At 39.8% G+C, this 19,282-nt stretch overlaps 1 protein-coding gene across 2 annotated transcripts in view; it reads right to left on the bottom strand.

The window, feature by feature from the left end:
* STARD3NL (STARD3 N-terminal like) overlaps window positions 1-19,282 on the bottom strand; it is a 55,455-nt gene that overhangs the window by 31,303 nt on the left and 4,870 nt on the right. Inside the window, exon 2 of one of the 2 annotated variants that reach the window (XM_027071634.2) lies at window positions 15,381-15,644. The exons of the other annotated variant lie outside the window; for it this stretch is intronic. The gene's annotated coding sequence lies outside the window, so the exon portion shown is untranslated. The remainder of the gene's footprint in view (window positions 1-15,380; window positions 15,645-19,282) is intronic. 2 annotated transcript variants of the gene reach the window in all.

Raw genomic sequence — 19,282 nt, 5'->3', positions numbered from 1 at the left:
GATCCCATGACCTTGGGATCATGACCTGAGTCGAAATCAAGAGTCGGATGTTCAACTGACTGAGCCACCCAGGCACCCCTAAAAATTAATTTAAACTCTTAAATCTACTAAACCGTATGGACGATTCAACAAATTCACAATTCAAACTCAGGGCTGTTTTTAGGAAGAAAATCGCTTTTCTCAGGCTCATGCATTCCTCCGTCCCTGAGCCCACTCCTCATGAATACAAAGGGATCCCAAAGCAAAACATCACTCCTAGAAATCTGAGGCTATTTCAAACTAAAATCTGACATCATTCAATGGCATACACCTTCCCTGAGAAAGGAGGATCATTCCGTTATCTTTCAGAGGCATACACAGAACTGCTAAGTAGCTAGAATCTACAGATACTTGCACACCTTTAGCAATAGTTACCCAAAGCACAGATTGTTGTGAGCAGAAAGAGAGAGAGAGCTTCCTTATAAGGTGTAAAAGAGGACACCACACAAAGCCCCTTTCTACTCTACAATGACAGGACTTCATCCTAACCCTGTCCTTCCAAAAGGTTCAAGTATGAAACTTTACAGTAGACGTCACTGAAATGCTCTCCACATTCTAATCCCCAGGCAGGTCAAGTACATCTCCTCCAAGTCCCCCTAGGGCCGTGGATATTATGTCACTTCTGGAACTGCTTACCACAATGTGCCTTAATTATCCACTCGCCTGTCTCTCCTGCTAGTCAGTGTGTTCCGTGAAGGCCTTGAATTTGATTTGCACATCCCTGTGCCCCAAGGACTACCCCAGTACACGGGACATGGCAAGAACAAAACAAATGTCGACTAAGTAAATTCTACCACCTCACACAGAGACCCGCAGAGCCGGCTTCCACATTCTCTGCACTGGAGAGGCCACAACTGTTTTTTCCAAGGAAGAGCTTGGATATTCTCCCAGGTATAATTTTGGAAGCACTAAATATTCAGTTCTTGGTACTGAGAGGCTCTCTGGGGTTGGTTTAAGGAAAGCTAAGCCTCTCTAAGGAGGGGGGTAAGTACCAAAGAGCTGTATACACAGGAACCTAAATCTGCAATGCAAGATTTATTCCAACCATGGGGAACATATGGGGGATGAGGGTGGAGAACTACAAAGAAAAGAAAAGAAAAACATCCCCTTATCTTTTTCTGGCATTTGCGTGAGGAGATGAGAATCTTTTTGTTCTTTCAGTTTTTGAAAATGAGATTCACGTCTTTGTGAATCTCATATGAATCGCTGTCCCCCTCTGTACTGTAATATTAGCCAGCCACTTCTTCATTATGCTACATTAACAAGGTGCTCCAAAGTTCAAGGGCATAACACGATCTACATTTGTTCTCAAGCTCACAGGTCTACAGGTTGCCTGAAGTTCAGCTGATCTCGTGGGGGCTCAGCTGGGCAACTCTGCTTCTAGGGGCAGCACAACTTGGCTTCAAATCGTGTTGGATGCAGGTTGGCTCTCTGTCTTCCTCCTCAGACCAGGACTATCTGGGTCATGTGCTTTTCACAGCAAGTGGCAACAGCACACGAGACAAGCGAGAGCATGTAAATACGTTTAAAATCTCTGTATATATCACGTCTGCTCATATTCTATCGGCCAAAATCTTCTCTCAAGGCCATGCCCAAAGGCAGTAGAGCTGGGATTTACACTCTGCTCAGAGAGGAGAAAGCAAGTGAACATTTGCTGGTTAATATTCCAGCCTGGCACAGCTATCAGTGCTCTAAACCAGGGGTTGGCAAACTGTAGCCTAGAGGTCAACTATGGCTTGCTACCTGTTTCTGAGTATCAGGTTTTAACAGAACACCACCACACCCATTCTGAGGGTCTGTGGATGCTTTCACACTAGGACGACAGAGGTGAACTATCACAACAGAAACCATATTTACTTTCTGCATTTTTCCAGAAAAAGGGATGACTGCTTTCATCAGCTTCACAAAGGAGACCCAGGAGAGCTCTGGAGTGATTCAGGCTAGCAACCGCAGGCTAACTGATGAATATGAATCCTTCCAATGCGTGCTCTGATTGTGTGGTTAGCAAAAACCTGCAGTTCATTTACCTGAGGGCCACTTCAAATGGCATGAACATGCTGCTTGTGGACTTCTCTTTCCTTAACTCCACGCTACTAAAATTGGAGAAAAATTCTGTCTCACCTATGCTGGTAGCTTCTTAAACGAGGATATCCTTCCCACGTGGAAAAAAACAAAAACAAAACGAAAAGAACGGAGATCCTTTCTGCTTCCAAGAAGAATTGCTTACATCTTTGGGTTTCTTCCACCACACTGGTCCCCAGGCTGGGTGCAAAGCTGAGCCAAAACTTCAACTCCATCTGCTTGAGCACAGAATCGATACTCTCCAGACGTTAAACAGCGGCTGCTCTGAGCACTAGTCATCACTGCTGGCCTCATACAAAAGTCCCAGAGTTTCTTGCACCTTCCTAGAGAGGGCCTCTGGGCACCAGCTGGGGGCATCAAACCACACCTTTCATCCCCAACACCCAGCCTTCTTCTCTTACTACTTATGGCTACAGTCAGGACACTGTATGTTCTCCTCCAAGAGAGAGCCAGAATAACAGACACTGAAATCATTTAATTCAGAATGACTTTAGGTCGTCATCTTAACCAAAGGCCTAGGGAGCGGAACTGGCTTACCGACATGTTTTGCTTAGTCTGGCACAGTGTTTCCCAAGATTTTGAACTAACTGTCAACATTTTAAATAATGAAGTTTCATATAAAACTCCAGACTTCCAGCTTCTCTTGAAAAGTTAAAAGCAGAATCAGGAGGCCTGCATTTCCTTACCATGGCAGTACGGCTGCTGACCTCTTTAGACGTAATTCGCACTTTCCACTCCGCCTCAGTTTCGACCTAGCTCGGAGGGGTTTAAGTTTGCCAGTCTGATGGATTTCCACTCCCTTGTTTCACAGGCAAAGAGACATATTAGTGCCTGAAGACTGTGTCTCATCATGTTGTTTCAAAGCTTTCTTCATCTTTGTTAACCAAGTTATTCTTGCCTGTAAAACAAATGTATGCTTAAACTTGAAAAAAAAAAAAAAAGAAATAAGAATCTGAGGCCTACATGGATTACAGGGATGTGCCCATCTAAAAGAGATTTTAAGATATATTTTAGGATTAAAGCTCAAATCTTTTACTTCTTTCCTCTCCATCACTCTAAGAGGAAACAGGAGGGACATCTGTAGGTGTTTAAATGGGCCTTGGATGCAGGCATTGAATTTGAGCTTCCCCAAAGACCCGGGCTGCCTCAGCTGGGCCCGCTCTACCCTAAGACCAGGTTTCTGTGAGGGCAGGTAGCAGACTGAGCTGACTATCCTCTTGCGAGGCGCATATGTTAGACCCAGTTTATGATGGTAAAAGTCCTATCTAGAGCCTGCAGGTTCCAAGATGAAACAGCTAGAACTGGGGAATGGGAATACTGAGCGGATAACCTGACATTTACAGACATGCCTTGCCAGTAAGAGAAAGAGGCATGGTAACTCAGAAACCTAGAGACTTTAAAGAATAAATATGCACAGAAAGAGAGGATGTGGGAAGGAAGCTAAAGCTAATTTGGGGCATTAAAAAACATAGTAAAGCCATCTTCATATTTTTTTTTTAAGTTTATTTACTTATTTTGAGAAAGAGAGCATGTACGTGCATTGAGTAGGGGAGAGACAGAGAGAGAGAGAGAGAGAGAGAGACAGAGAGACAGAGAGACAGAGAGTGAGAGAGAGAATCCCACACTGTCAGCACAGAGCCCCACGCGGGGCTCTATCCCACGAACCATGAGATCATGACCTGAGCCGCCATCAAGTGTTGGACGCTTAACCAACTGAGCCACTGATGCACCCCATGGCCTTCATATTTTAAAGTTATCAATATGGGGGGAGGAAAGTTCTGCCATGCCTAAAAATGTCATGTCAAATTCAATCAACAGCTTTCTACTTAATGCTTGCTTACATGAAGCTGCTTGTATTTTTTAAAACTTTCAAAGTTGTTTGTAGGTTAAGATGTTCTAAACGAAGAAACAAGTATGATTCCCCGTCCTGTACTTCTTGGTGCTCTTGATGCTGTGACATATGCCAACCTTACCCTGAAAGTAAAGACCTGGGAGAACGCTGATGAAAGTGGCTTGAGAAAGACTGGCAGGGGGCAAGGTTAAGGAGTGGACACCATTGTAGAACCCTGCAGCTTCCTGAGCAGGAGAACTGGCATTACGAAACACTACAAGAAGTTTAACTTATGAGCAGACTGCCCACTACCATTATGTTCACATTTCCAAACAGTCTTGGCTTACTTTATACACCACATATTTTCCAAACAAAATACAACGTTGAGAAAAATACTTCTACAATCTAGGCTATAGGATTGAATTTTATTTTTTTGCTTCAAGTTTTTATTTAAATTCTAGTTAGCTAACATATAGCATAATAATGGTTTCAGGAGAAAAATTTTGTGATTTATTACTTATATACAACACCCAGTGCTCATCCCGACAAATGCCCTCCTTAATGCCCATCATCACCCATTTGGCCCATCCTTCCACCCACCTCCCCTCCTTCAACCCTCAGTTTGTTCTCTATAGCCATTAAAGAAAAATGAAATCTTGCCATTTGCAACGATGTGGATGGAGCTAAAGAGTGCCACGCTAAGCAAAATAAGTCAGAGAAAGACAAATCCCATATGATTTCACTCACATGTGGAATTTAAGATACAAAACAGATGAATACCGGATTGGATTTTATAACACCTGCATAGCATATTCAAGTTAGCAGTTTAAACAAGAGGAAATTCCTGGATAGAGAGAAACAATTGGAGATTGCTAGATAGAGAAATCTGGGGGGGGGGGGGGGGGGGGATCAGTTATTTCAAAGTAATAGTGAAAAATTTTTATGGAGAATTAAATAAAACCCTCCAACTGTTTGGTATTACTTCAAATAAAAACAAATCTTTCCTGAGTCAAGGAGTCAAATTTTGCCAGTAGATACCTATTAATTTGACAACTGAGTGGAATATTTAAAAAAGAGAAAGAAAAAAATTATGTGCATGTATGAAACCCTGAGGCTTTTTATAGACTTCCCCATATCATCAGGATTACAATGGGGGAAAGCTGGGGAGAATTTTGAAACAATTAAAATAATACTGCTGAGAGTTAAACTATACATTTAACACACAATGAATCAGAGCGGATGTACTGTGTCCCTCAAGAAGCCAAAGGGCTCGCAGTCCAAGATAGGAGAGTGCTGACGGGACTTATCATCAGCTAGGCTTTAAGGAGTGGAAGAGGAAATGTGCCCTTCAGAGAGGAGATGGGTCAGTCCAGAAAACACAGGGAGAGGAGTGTCACAAACGAATGGTGGCTGTACCCAACCCGGCATCTTCAAGAGGGAGTGCCTTGCCTGGTGGATTTTAAGTCTCTTCAGTCCAGCAGTCAGATTATTCCTCTGATTAATACGATGGCTAAGGGTATCATTAGTCCCTTTTGTCACTGAACAATTTAATAATTCCCTGCATGCTTCCCACCACCTTTTAAACATTCTGTTTCTTATTAAAATATCATAGTTTGAGTAGGGAGACAGTAAGACTGGTCAGCTTGAAACAAACTCAGTCTACACAGCACCACTGCAGGTTTTAAGATGTGAGTTGACCCATGTGAGGCAGAGCCACTCTCCACTGGGCTCTCTGTAAACAGATGGGGACAAATCAGGTCCCCCGGTCAACAAGAAAGAGGGCTGGACTATAACACTAACAAAGTCAATGTGATGCCACTATGAAGCTGTTTGGGAGATGGATGTCTAGCTGTCTCCTGATGACCCTCAAAAGCACTGCTTTCTGGAAACATCTAGAGATACCATTCAGACACCACCTTAGTGATGGGTTAGTCATCTTTAAAATATTAGCATATTCTGTGTATAATATGCAAGAGGTGACATTTTAAAAAAGAAGTATAGAAAGCTGTGCCTTTACTGAAGTATTCTTCCAATATCTCTTTAATTTAAAAAAAAAATTTTAATGTTTATTTATTTTTGAGAGACAGAGAGAGACAGAGCATGTGCGAGGGAGGGGCAGAGAGAAAGGGAGACAGAATGTGAAGCAGGCTCCAGGCTCTGAGCTATCAGCACAGAGGCCGACATGGGGCTCAAACCCATGAACTGTGAGATTATGACCTGAGTTGAAGTCGGCACTTAACCAATTGAGCCACCCAGGCGTCCCCTCTTCCAATATCTCTTTGTAAGCTTACATGCAATTATCAATAATTTTCTGTAAGTGAATTATTAAGAGCACCACAGTTATCAGGCTCCAAACAGATATAGAATAACTGAACTTGACTCTGCAATGCTAATACAGTACATTTGCTTATTTTAAAATCTGGCTTACAAGTATTTGAGTATGATTACTAATTCATAACCAAAAAAAAAAGCAGGGAGGTTCTTAGTAAGTATACAAAATCTTCAAAAAACTCAAGATTCATAATTAAGCTCTAAAGATTCTGCCATATATCCTCTTAACTAAGCAAGTATAGCTAATGTTTGTATTTCTAAAAATTGAGAAGTGTAATACATTTGAAATCAGGTTTAAGATTCACCACTCAGTATCAATAATGTATGCCTTACCAGAAAGAACAGAGATAACAAATGCCTTTTAAAAACAAAGAAAATGTAAAAGCTAAGTAAATGATAGATTATGATCAAAATGGAAGGTGTGACAGTTTATTTTTTAAAAAATCCTATTTGGTATCTTGAAGATATACATACGGATGCTGATTATCCGAAAACATAATAAAGTTTTTTAAAGACAGATAATTCTTTTTGTAACCCTTCAATCACAGACTATATACTATTTTGAGCATATTTTGATACGCGTACAACATTTAGCATAAAACTATACTACTAAAAATATCTAATTCAGTAAGTCTTGCAATTAGGAACTGTCTACAGAAAAACAATGCATAATAGACACTCATAGCAGTACTCTCTAAAATAACTACTGAGATAAATATATTTAATTTTTTTTAATAGTATTTTTAAAATGACAGTAAGGCCTTAGGAAAATGTTCACAGGGAGATGTTTATAAAAGAAGTCTAAAAATGTTCTATTAAAGATGCATTTAGATAAGAACATGTCAAACTCTCTGATATTCAGTGTAAATATCCATTTTTCTCCTCTCCTATATCAGGAATGGGAAATGCATACAATAGAAGTAACACATCTTACTCTGAAAAACAATAAATTATGTTGTATAATTAAAAAAATAATGACAGTAAAAACAGTGGAAAGGTGTCATAGTTGTGCTTATCATCAAATTCATTTCCTTAAAGTGCTTTAATTCCTTTTTAAATAAAGAATAAAATTTTAAAAAGAGGCATTTAAATTATAACGTTACAAAAACTGTAAGTATCCCACAGGGAAAAACATTAAAAAGGAAAAAAGAAAAACAGTGAACACAATTAATAAATAAATCTGAAAGGAGAATGATAAATGTTCCACGCTGGGGAAGGGGTATAATGTGATTCATTACACTAAACTCCCTACTTTTGTACATGGGTAAACGTTTCCGTAAGTTTAAGATATATAAATAAGCCTAAGAAATGGGCAAACAAGCAAACCTGGATTGCAGAGGGGGCGATTAAGAAAGGAATACAAGTAACACTATTAGGAGAGGTGGTTTTTCAAACAGTAAGTGACACTTCACACTCATTGTGTTTGAAAAGCATAAATACTTTGGAAATATTACATCAAGAAGATGTAGATGGGCTGACTAGAATGAATCAACCAGAATGAGCCCAAAGGAAAAGTGAAAAAGTTGACAAAGAATTACCTGGCAAAGGAACTAGAGTCAGACAGTTTGGTTGGTATTTCAAAATTGGGGGAAACAAATAAAATTTTATAAACTTTAAATGTTATGTTATGTTCCATAACATTAAAAAAAAGAAAGAAAGTGAGGTTACCCTTAAAGCTAGAATAATCCGACATTATCTGACCAAGAACATACAGGGACAAAGAATACAACACAAGTATGAACTAATCCTATCTATTGACATCTTATTATATATTATATAACACTGCATATACCACATATTAACCTAATAGCAAAATGATTCATTTCCGTAGCGCAGACTGAGTTAGGCACAGTGCTGAGTTCTTAACGTACATTAGACTCCTTTAAACCTCACAACTGCTCCCATGAGTAGATCTTCTGTATTCAAATGTTCCTGAAACATCACATAAATAAGTAAAAACTCATATAAATAAAACTAAACCTAATAAGAAGGCAGATTATCTCTGTTCACCCATTAAAATGTTTCTTTGCATTTCAAAAACATTCATAAACACAACCTATAATTCATTTGGGCCAAAAAGCTTTGAAATTATGCACATTTTGACTGGTTTTCAATTTGGGGGGGGGGGGGGACTGGCATAACTTCAAACTTTGTGAGACTCTTCATCTCCATCTAGATATCTACTGTCTTCCGCTTTCCTTAAAATGTGGTTCTCTCAAGTCTCTTATTCTCCAAGTTTTGAAAGAGACATAAGGAAATACATTAGTGATATAAGAAAGACAACAGTGTAAACGAAGAAAAAGTGACAACTGATAATCAGCATCAGGAGACACAGAACAGGGGCAGACAGGAGAGGACTGTGTGCCCATCTTCAGGGGCCATATGTGTGCCACACTACTGATTTATCAGGAGAAGTCAGCAATCTGAACTGTAATAGGAAATTGACCAAGTACCAAATATTAGTTCAATTAAGCAAATAATAAAACTACTAAAGATCAAGGAAAACTCATTACCTATAAACTATCTGCCCAGAACTTTCCTAAGTTTTTCTGCAAAAAATATCTACAGATGATAAAGATGCCATTGAAATTCAGCTGCAAGAGACTAGAACTACTAGTCATTCTAGCTCATGGAGAAAGAAACCTACATATCAAAATATACTGAGGGTTCCACTTAAAAGTTAATGAAACACAGGCGCCTGGGTGGCCCAGTGGGTTAAGTGACTCTTGATTTAGGCTCAGGTCATGATCTCACAGTTTGTGGGTTTGAGTACCACTCTGCCAGGATAGAGACTGCTTGGGATTCTCTCCCTCCCTCTCTGCCCCCACCCTGCTTGTGCACACACGTGTACACACAGTCTTCCTCTCTCTCTCAAAAAAATAAGCACTTAGAAAATAAATAAAAGTTAATGAAACAAAGCCATCCTCCTGGGTTATGTAGTAGAAGAAACTGCAGGTGAATAACATGATTTCAGGATGAGGAATCTGTAAGAATAAAGAGAAACAGGTCTCAACACATAAAAATAAAAAGCTTCCCTATCTTAAACACATTAGAAGTAAAACTTACGTGATTAAAGACACAATGAAGACCTTACAATTCAATTAGAAAAATGGGCAAAGAAAGACAAGGCACACAAGGAAAAGAAATTTCTTTTGAATAAAAAAGAATTCTCATCCAACACCTGTAAATTTTTTAGAGAAGCAAATTAAATTCATGAGATCATTTACTAAATAGTTTCCAGGGACCTTCAGGTAGACCTCAAACTCCTTAATCTTGCCTAACCTAACACGTGGCCTACTTCTGCCTCCCTCTCCAGAACCACTTCAGGCCGAAAATCACAAGCACTTCCCTAAAGGAATCACATTCTCAGGCACCTCTACTTGTAATTTTCCCTCTACCTGGACGGCTCCTCTCCCTACGTCTCTGGCTTACTCATCCCGTAAGCCTTAACTCAAACGCCATTTTCTCTGGGAGGCTTTGGCTTCCTCCCACTCTTCCACACCTTTCTCCCCTGAGCAGAGAACAGCATAGACCTCTATAATGGCATTTATTATGCTGCAGCAAGACTATTTTTGCTCATTTTTTTTTTAAAGCAACAGCTTGCTTACAATGTTGTGATTCACCTATTTACCAATTCCTTCATTCTGGACAGTGAGAGTGGGGAGAAACTAAAGAGAAAGAGACAGATGAAAAGAAAGAAGGAAGGAAGGAAGGGAGGGGAAAAAAGAAAGAAAGGAAGGAAGGAAGAGGGGAAGGAAAGAAGAAAATGTAAAATTGCATTGAAAACATTAAAATAAATTTAATAAAATATATGCAATAAATTTAAGGAATAAATTTAGCAAAACATATGCAAGATCCCAACACTGAAAACTTTAACACATTGCAGAGAGAAGAAATAAAGATGAATATAAATGGAGAAATATACAGCATTTATGGATTGGAAGAATTCAGTGGTAACATTTTAATTCCTCCCAAACTGATATACAGAGTCAGCTTAATTCCAATAATAACCCCACCAAGGTTTTTATGGTAGAAATTGATACGTTATTTCTAAAATGTATATAGAAATGCAAAGAAATGAGAATATCCAAAGAATCTTGAGGAAGAACAACAAAATTGGAAGACTCCTACTACCTAACTTAAAGATCATCTATAATGCTTCAGGAATGAAAACGGTGTGGTACTAATATACAGATCAACAAATAGATCAACAGAACATAACGGACAGCCTAGAAATAGAGCTGCACTTATTTGATCATTTGACTTTTGACAAAGATGTCAGAGCAATCCAATGGTGGAAAGAAAGTCTGTGTTCAACAAATGCTGCTGGGACAACCAGACGTCAAAACTGAAAAACAAACAAACAAACAAAAATGAACCTTGAACCCTAACACCAGACAAAAATTAAGAATGTGAAGTAGAATATTTTTACAACCTATTTGTAGGCAAAGATTTCTTAGAGAAGACACACACAAAAAAACCATAATCATTATTAAAAAACTATATTGGCTGTCTTGAGGGGTTCCCACTGGCCAATGTGGGACAACTTGAACATGAAAACAAGTAATGACATTATTAACTTTACAGAAAAATATATCAGATAAAAAAAAAAAAAAGGAAGAAAAGGGGCAGCTAGGTGGCTCAGTCAGTTAAGCATCCAACTTCAGCTCAGGTCATGATTTCATGGTCCATGAGTTCAAGCCCCACATCGGGCTCTATGCTGACTGCTCAGAGCCTGGAGCCTGCTTGGGATTCTGTGTCTCCCTCTCTCTCTGTCCCTCCCAGCTTGCACTCTGTCTCTCTCTCTCTCTCAAAAATAAACATTAAAAAATTTTTTTAAAAAGGAAGAAAAGATAATAAAATGAGAAAAATCAATAATCTGTAACCCTTAGTTGGAATAATAGAATCATGTCAGAATCTTCAATGAATGCTAAAAATTATTATGAAGCTGTTGAGAAATAGGATCTTCACAGTCTCAAAGTATTATCCCTCAGATTAGTTAATAATTCCATTGGGGATAATACACCTTTATAGTGAAGAGATCTAGCAGCCACCATCTGTACCAAGTAATGAGGCAGCATCACCAATACTGGAATAAGCAGACATTATGTATATTCTGACATGACGTAGGAGGAAGTACGTAACACCAATCATCTGTTATGATACACCCTCACCGAAAATGTTTCACCTGATTTCAGTCATAAAGAAACACCCAGACAAACACAGCATTTGGAACGTTCTCCAAGACAGGTACTGTGGACTGTTCAAAGAAGTCAATGTGGTTAAAAAGAAAATAAAGAACAGAAAAAAGGAAAAGTGCTGTGGATACTCTTCAAACTTAAAAAAAGCATAAAGAGACACAACCATCAAATGCAATGCATGAGCCTAGACTGAAATTGAATTTAAAAAAAAAAAAAAAAAAAAAAAAAGGAAGAGAAGTTACAGAAGACAATTGGGGAATTGATTATAGCTTAGTATTCTGGTTATGTAGGAGAATGGCCCTATTCTTAGGAAATGCATGACGAAGTCCTGAGTAGTTAAGTGTCGTGAAGTACACAGCTTAACTTACAAATAGTTCAGAAAAACTAAGGACAGAAAGATGTTTTGTAATAAAGTTGCTCTATTTATCTACCCACCCATCCAGCATCTATAAACATACATATGATACAAATATATTTACATGTAATGTATATACAGTATGTATATGCGTATGTAGCATATAAAGATATTAAAGAGAGCGCAGGCAAATTTTCATTGCAAAAAAATCATTACATTGACTTTGCTACAGTGGGGGCTACCTTTTTTGAGTACAGAGGAACCAGAATCATCCTAGAAAACAGCTTAAACCAGTTTTTCTATAATGCAGAATGCACTTCGATTTTGTACACATTTGCATAATAACTCTTCTGTACATGACAGTTTGAGACACAGTGACAGACTAAAAGGAAAACCTCTATAAGTGCTCAGGACCCCCAAATCATTTTACCCATTATATAATAACTATCAAATTATCCCCACACACATGAAAACTGGCTGAAGACTTCTAAAGTGCTTGTGACTGTAGACAGGAGTCACTCTGTCTGAACTTTCAGCCCGTGTCAAATACCTAAGAATGGCCTTTTTGTTGTTGTTGTCACAAGGCCTAAATGAAACAGCAGAGGGTATGCTGAGCGAGAATTCAGGGTCTAAAGTTTGCTTAGGTCTTTAATGAAAATGTGCATAAGATATCACTTTTCTGTAAGCTTTTCCAAGCCAAATCTGTCCTTCATTCGGTTCCACAGATTTGTACCCAAACTGTTCCCAGACACCTCAGGAAAGAATTTTACAAGGCATCATCCACTGAGGCTCAGCCTCAGTGCCGTTTTATTCATGCAGATGATTTCTTTCTTTTTCTTTTCTTTTTTTTTTTTTTTTAAAGCTTATTTATTTCAGAGAGGGAGAATGAGAGTGAGCGAGCAGGGGAGGAGCAGAGAGGGAGAGAGAGAATCCCAAGCAGGCTCTGCACTGTCAGGGCAGTCTGGCTTGGGGCTTGACCTCAAGAACTGTGAGATCATGACCCGAGCAGAGATGAGGAGTCGGACACTCAAGCAACTGAGCCACCCAGGTGCCCCCGTGCAGCTGGTTTCTTATACTAACACTGGTACCTACACTCCCACACCACTTCCTTCTGTCCTTTCTCTTCGCTTTAAGAATTTAGAATGTCCAGCTCCATAGTGATATCTCTATATAATGTCCATGGCTTTATTCCAAATATTTATTTTCTGGGTCTCAACATTTCTACTGTTCTTCACTCACTTGGGATATAATGAAAGCTTTTGTTCCATCCTGATAAATCTACTCACTCTTCACTGCTACACTTTCTGCCCCAAGCACACACATTCAAGGCTCTCGGTTAAAACCCCGTCATTTCTCACAGCCTTGTCTCATTCAATGATTCCTGCTAATATCAGCAGACCAAAGTAACTGTACATAAGCAGGATTTAACCTTTCAACAATATGCTTCAAGACTAAGATTTATTTAGAAATTAATTACCAATGGCTTGGAAAAACTAAAGCAGAAAACAAATATGGTGTTTTTTGTTTTTGTTTTTTTGGTTTTTTTTAATTTTTTTTTTAACGTTTATTTATTTTTGAGACAGAGAGAGACAGAGCATGAACAGGGGAGGGTCAGAGAGAGGGAGACACAGAATCCGAAACAGGCTCCAGGCTCTGAGCTGTCAGCACAGAGCCCGACGCGGGGCTCGAACTCACGGACCGCGAGATCATGACCTGAGCCGAAGTCGGCCACTCAACCGACTGAGCCACCCAGGCGCCCCCAAATATGGTGTTTTTAAGTCAGTCCTCTACTAACACTAATTTATCTCCCAAGCCCACACCTGTTTTTAGAGAAACAATTTTTTTTATGTTTATTTTTGAAAGAGAGAGAGAGAGAGAGAATCCCAAACAGGCTCCATGCTGTCAGCGCAGAGCCCAATGCAGGGCTCAATCTCACAAACCATGAGATCATGACCTGAGCTGAAATCAAGAGTTGGGTGCTTAACAGACTGAGCCACCAAGGCGCCCATAGAAAAACTTAATTCTCTAAGTGATTTTGGCCTGGGTTATGATCTTGTGGTTCATGGGATCAGGCTCCACATAGGATTCTGGGATTCTCTCTCTCTCTCCCTCTCTCTGCCCCTCCCCCCAAATAAATAAAATTTTTTAAAAAAAGAAATATTAGATTTAAAGATGGCTGGATAAATGCATACTGATGTTCTTGTACTTTATGAGACAAACCAAAACATATACCGAGAAACTGAATCTGGATGGGCACTACAAAATTTTAAAATTGTCCTTGATAATTTCTGAAAATTCAAAGTTTGCCAGGAATATAGCACGTCTACTTTATTTACTCCACAAATACGTCTTGAGCACCCAAACTGAGTCAGGCCTTCCTCTGAGCACTGAGCTTATTTTCTAAAGTAAGGGGACAGAAGATAAACAAAAAAGCATTGTAATTTTAAACTGGGAGTGGTCAGGATGACCTCCCTGAGAAGGTGGAGCAAAGACCAGCCGAGAGCAAGGCAGGTAGAGGGAAGGATAAGGGTAACATCCCGAGGTGGGGTGAAGTTGGCCGCGTAGGCGTCCAGACAGGTCAATGGCTTTCAGCTTTGCCGGAGCTAAGTAACAGAGCTGGAGACCAACATGAGGGGGTAAGAGAGAAGAAGGGGCAGAGGATCTTACAGGCCACTGTAGAGACTTTGATGAGATAGGAAGACTGGCAAGTTTTCACTAGGCGAGAAACCTGATTCAACTGAAGCTTTAAGAGGCTCTCTAACTGAACCACAGAAGCAGGAAGACCAATTCGCGGGTTATGGCAACGATTCAGGCAAGAGGTGACGCATTGACTTGGGAGACTACAGTGGTAGCAGTGGGGGCGGTAAGAATCGATGGGTTCTAACTACAGAGCCAAAAGCATTTGTTGATGGACTGGATATGGGGCGGGGGAGCGGCAGGGAGGATGAAGGAAGGGTGAAAGGAGAACTTTCAGAATTATAGCCTGGGGAAATGGAAGGATGGGTTGCTATTTGCTGCAATGGAGAAGATAGTCTCAGGGCAACTTTGAGGAAGAACATCAGTTTAGTTTGGACACGTAAAGTAGGAGATGCGTATTAATATTCACACTGACAGTGATCATTATTAAAGTAAATAGTAAAGTACGTTAAGTCAGGAGTTCAGAGGAGAGGTCTGAGCTAGATATAGAAATCTGAGAGTTGATAGCATATAGATGGAAGTTAAAACCATGCAAGAGAACAGAAATTTGAATATTCTCTCTTCTTTCCATAAAAGATGGAGAAAAAACAAAGTGCCTTTATTTGTAGAATAGAAAATAATTAAGGGGGGGGCCCTCTTTAAGTCCACTGAAAGTGCCCATGTTGTTAAATAATAAGCACTGACCACCTACAAAATGTAAAATACCAAGAACATTTAAAAGGATTCAAAGGGCAATGCAAGAGTTCCCATGCTCTTAGCAGAATCTCCATCTAGTTGAGGAGACAGATAGATAGATAACAGAAGGGAATGACTGAGGAGCAAGAAAGGAAGGAAATCAATGTACCCTTGACAATAACCATGCCCCTGGGTGGTGCCGGTCCGGGGGAAGATGAGCCAGCTGGAGACTGTCAAGGACTTGACAACGTATATTTGTTCTTCCACAGATCACAGGTTGGCAAAATGGCAGCATGCCATGGAGTAGCCAGTCTTGTTGGGTAGTTCATGCTGTTAGCTCAGTACCTCTGCAGGGACTGACACCTTGGTAGCCAGTTATGTCACCAGCACTGGCTGAGTCAGTTGGCTGGCATGTTATGGCTACATCTTACCACTGTTCCAAAAAAAAAAAAAAAAAAAATCTGTCTCAAGTTGGGCTCTAGCGAACAAGAACATTCTTTCACTTGTCTCGTCTTTTTCAGAAACTGCTATCTGGGCCCCGAATGAGTGGAACAACATGGGTCTCTACAGCTACCTTCCACAGTCTCTCTCCAAATTCTGATTCTCCTCCAATAGGTCTCTTCTGGTGCTCAGATATTACAGCTTTTCTCCCTCTCTCAGCTTCAGCTCTAACTTCTATACTCAAATATTTCTTACACGGCTCCTCTACAAACAGCTTTATTTTAATCTTCTAGGTCACAGAAGCTATACATAATCCCATTTTCCTTCACGAGTCACACGGAGTCATTTCCACAGGTGTAACACTGCTTTCTCTGGTTGCTGACTACCCACCATTTTCCAGAACATCTAGCTTTCTTTAAAAATAGATGTGACCGCCAGTCAACCTGTGAGCCAGACCTGGCCAGTCGGAGGCTCGTTGCCCCCTTCCCCGGCCTTGGCATGTGTACTCTGCTTGCCTTCCCCCCTCCCAGAAGCTGCTCCTAAGATACAGCCTTGAAACAGAAACGTGGTGCCGAGGCTATCTGGACTGGCTATATGACTGACTGAACTCACTCAGGGCCTCTACATCAACTTTGCAGACCCTGGAGGGTGGGTGAGAGAAGCCACTGTCTTGCAGGTGCTCAAGACAGCCTTGTAAGTTAAGCTCCTTTGCTCCTGAAAACACCACTACCAATGTGAAGTGGTCTGCCTCTTTCTTCTTTCTTTGCTCTCTCCCTGCCTTACACATATAGGGGCCAGTTTCAGATTACACCCAGGAAGCTCCTGAGGAAGTCGTGAACCAACAAAGTCCCTCAATTAAGAAACTTGAAATATTTAGCAATGCATTGGAAGGAAGACCTCTCTGCACCAGTACTTACTGCAAGCAGTATTCAAATAGAAGCTTTCAGTTCTCAGGACAGAACTATGGTCTTATTGATCTAGATGTGAAAATCAGTACCATCCCAAGGCAGGGAGTTCACTGATCTGCCAGGAGTCACAGGAAAGTGGCTACAAGAGTTCACTTTTTTTCTTTTAAAAAAATTTTTTAATGTTTATTTATTTTTGAGAGAGACAAAGCGTGAACAGGGGAGGGGCAGACAGAGAGGGAGACATGGAATCTGAAGCAGGTTCCAGGCTCTGAGCTGTCAGCACAGAGCCAGACGTGGGGCTTGAACCCACAAACCATGAGCTCATGACCTGAGCCAAAGCTGGATGCTTAACCAACTGAGCCACCCAGGCGTCCCAAGAGTTCACTTCTTTTAGCGACTACCTGTCTTCATCTCAATGACTAGAACTAAGAATGTGTTCATGGCACATTCTCCATAGGCCTCCCCAAACATATTCTCTATACAGGAAGACAGAAGCTAAACTCAAGTAGCCAGCTGATGAGGAGACAGCAAAGCTAAGGTGGCTATCCAGGGGCGAACTGGGTTTCTCTTCATTCTAAAGCACAAAACTCCTTCCATGGAAGAGGAGAGAGAAGGGTTCCCACAAGTGTCCCATCCTGTACTCACTGCTCCTGCAGGGGCTCCATAGCTGGCAAAAGTGGCGCACTAAGCGTAATGCCAGGGGAGATAAAACATCAACTGCCCCTGGAGGTATCCAAGGCCAATTTCCTAATTCACAAACCAGAGCAAGTCAGTAAGAGGAAGTGCCATTCACATCTTCACCCAACAGGCAAAAGTTACATGTTATCTCCTACACTTGTTTTTGTTTGTTTTTATAATCAGACATATTTCTTATTCTGTCCAGAAAACTTATTTTTTGCTGAGAAAATCCTGATTATAAAAATGAACATTTTTATTTTTTATTATTTTTTTTATTTTTTAAGTTTTTTAAATTTTTAAATTTTTTATTATTTTTTAAAGTTTATTTATGTATTTTGAGAGACAGAGTGAGAGCATGTGCATGTGAGCAGGTAAGATGTCAGCACAGAGCCTGATGTGGGACTCAATCTCAGGAACTGTGAGATCATGACCTGAGCCAAAATCAAGAGATGGACACTTAACTGACTGAGCCACCCAGATGCCCCCTTATTTCTTATTTGGAAGTCCTTGCTAGTAGTATGGGTTTGGACAAGTCACTTAATTTCTCCAAATTTCAGTTTCCTTATTTGTGTTAAGTAACATTACTATTAGTAAGTTCCCTTCTTTTTTTTTTTTTTTTTTTGCTTCAAATTTTTATTTTATTTAAATTCTAGTTATTACACATAAAGTATAATATTAGTTTCAGGGGTAGAATTCAGTGATTCATCACTTACATACAACACCTAATGCTCATCATTAAGTGCCCTCCTTAATACCCTTCACCCATTTAGACCATCCCCCATCAACCCTCAGTTTGCTCTCTATAGTCTCTTCTGGTTTGCTTCCTTCCCTTATTTTTCCTTCCCATATGTTCATCTGCTTTGTTTCTTAAATTCCACACATGAGTGAAATCATAAGGCATTTGTCTTTCTCTGACTTATTTTGCTTAGCATAATACTCTCTAGCTCCACACACGTCATTACAAATGGCAAGATTTCATTCTTTTTAATGGCTGAGTAATATTCCATTGTGTGTGTGTGTGTGTGTGTGTGTGTGTGTGTGTGTATATATATATATATATATATATATACACACACACACACCACATCTTTATCCATTCATCAGTCGACAGACATTTGGGCTCTTTCTCCTATACTTTGATATACAAAGATGGCACACAGTTCCTAAAATAATTATTAATCTTTATCATGGATGAAGGTCTGCTTGGTGCACATGGTATATAAAGAAAGTCAATGGCAAAATTTTGATGCCTGGATTAAAAAAAAAAACAAAACAGTACCCTTTTCTTTCTTCATCAGACTTCTTAGGTGGTCACATAGGAAATTCAAGATATCAGCATGTCAGACTCACCTGTGCTTCAGAAAACAAAACACACACACACACACACACACACACACACACACCCCACTAATTTATAAGACTCAATGCAACCACAGGCTAATACAGCCAGAAAACAGAATCACAACCTCGTAAATAAGTAAGAATGGGCTCAGAGCGTGTTACAGAGGCAGAGGATATCACCAAAGTAGTAGGATCTCCATAAGCTCACAAGGTTTGAAAAGCTCAAAAAAGGTTTGAAACCAGCTCTATTATTTCCTCTCAAATAATTTAATAAGAGACAAGCAATTACAAAGTCAAAAAGAAAATTATAAGAAAGACTTAAACATACATATATTGATGTATAACATACACTACCTGTAAATATTTCAAAAATGTCTCAGGTAGGAAAAATGAACCAATAATAACCCATAAGATCTTGTGTACAGCATTATTATGAAGACAATATGTTAAATTTGATTCCGCTGTGAGCTCCATTTTCCAAACTGATTGATGACCATGTCATTCCCCTAATATCTCTTATTGGACTTTTCCACGGTTTTCCCAATCACCACTCATTCACATTACTCGAGTAATTCAGACTCGCTCATCTACAAAACATCCTCCATGCTGGTTTCATGCTAGTTTTTTAAAAACGAAAACCTGAATGAACCATTTCATCCCTCTATTCAAAACTCCTTTTCTCTCACACCCAGGGCTCTAGCCA

Source organism: Acinonyx jubatus, chromosome A2, assembly GCF_027475565.1.
Source record: "Acinonyx jubatus isolate Ajub_Pintada_27869175 chromosome A2, VMU_Ajub_asm_v1.0, whole genome shotgun sequence".
NCBI classification, from domain to species: Eukaryota; Metazoa; Chordata; class Mammalia; order Carnivora; family Felidae; genus Acinonyx; species Acinonyx jubatus.
The sequence above is the reverse complement of the archived record's forward strand: the minus strand, read 5'-3'. Positions and strand labels throughout refer to the sequence as shown.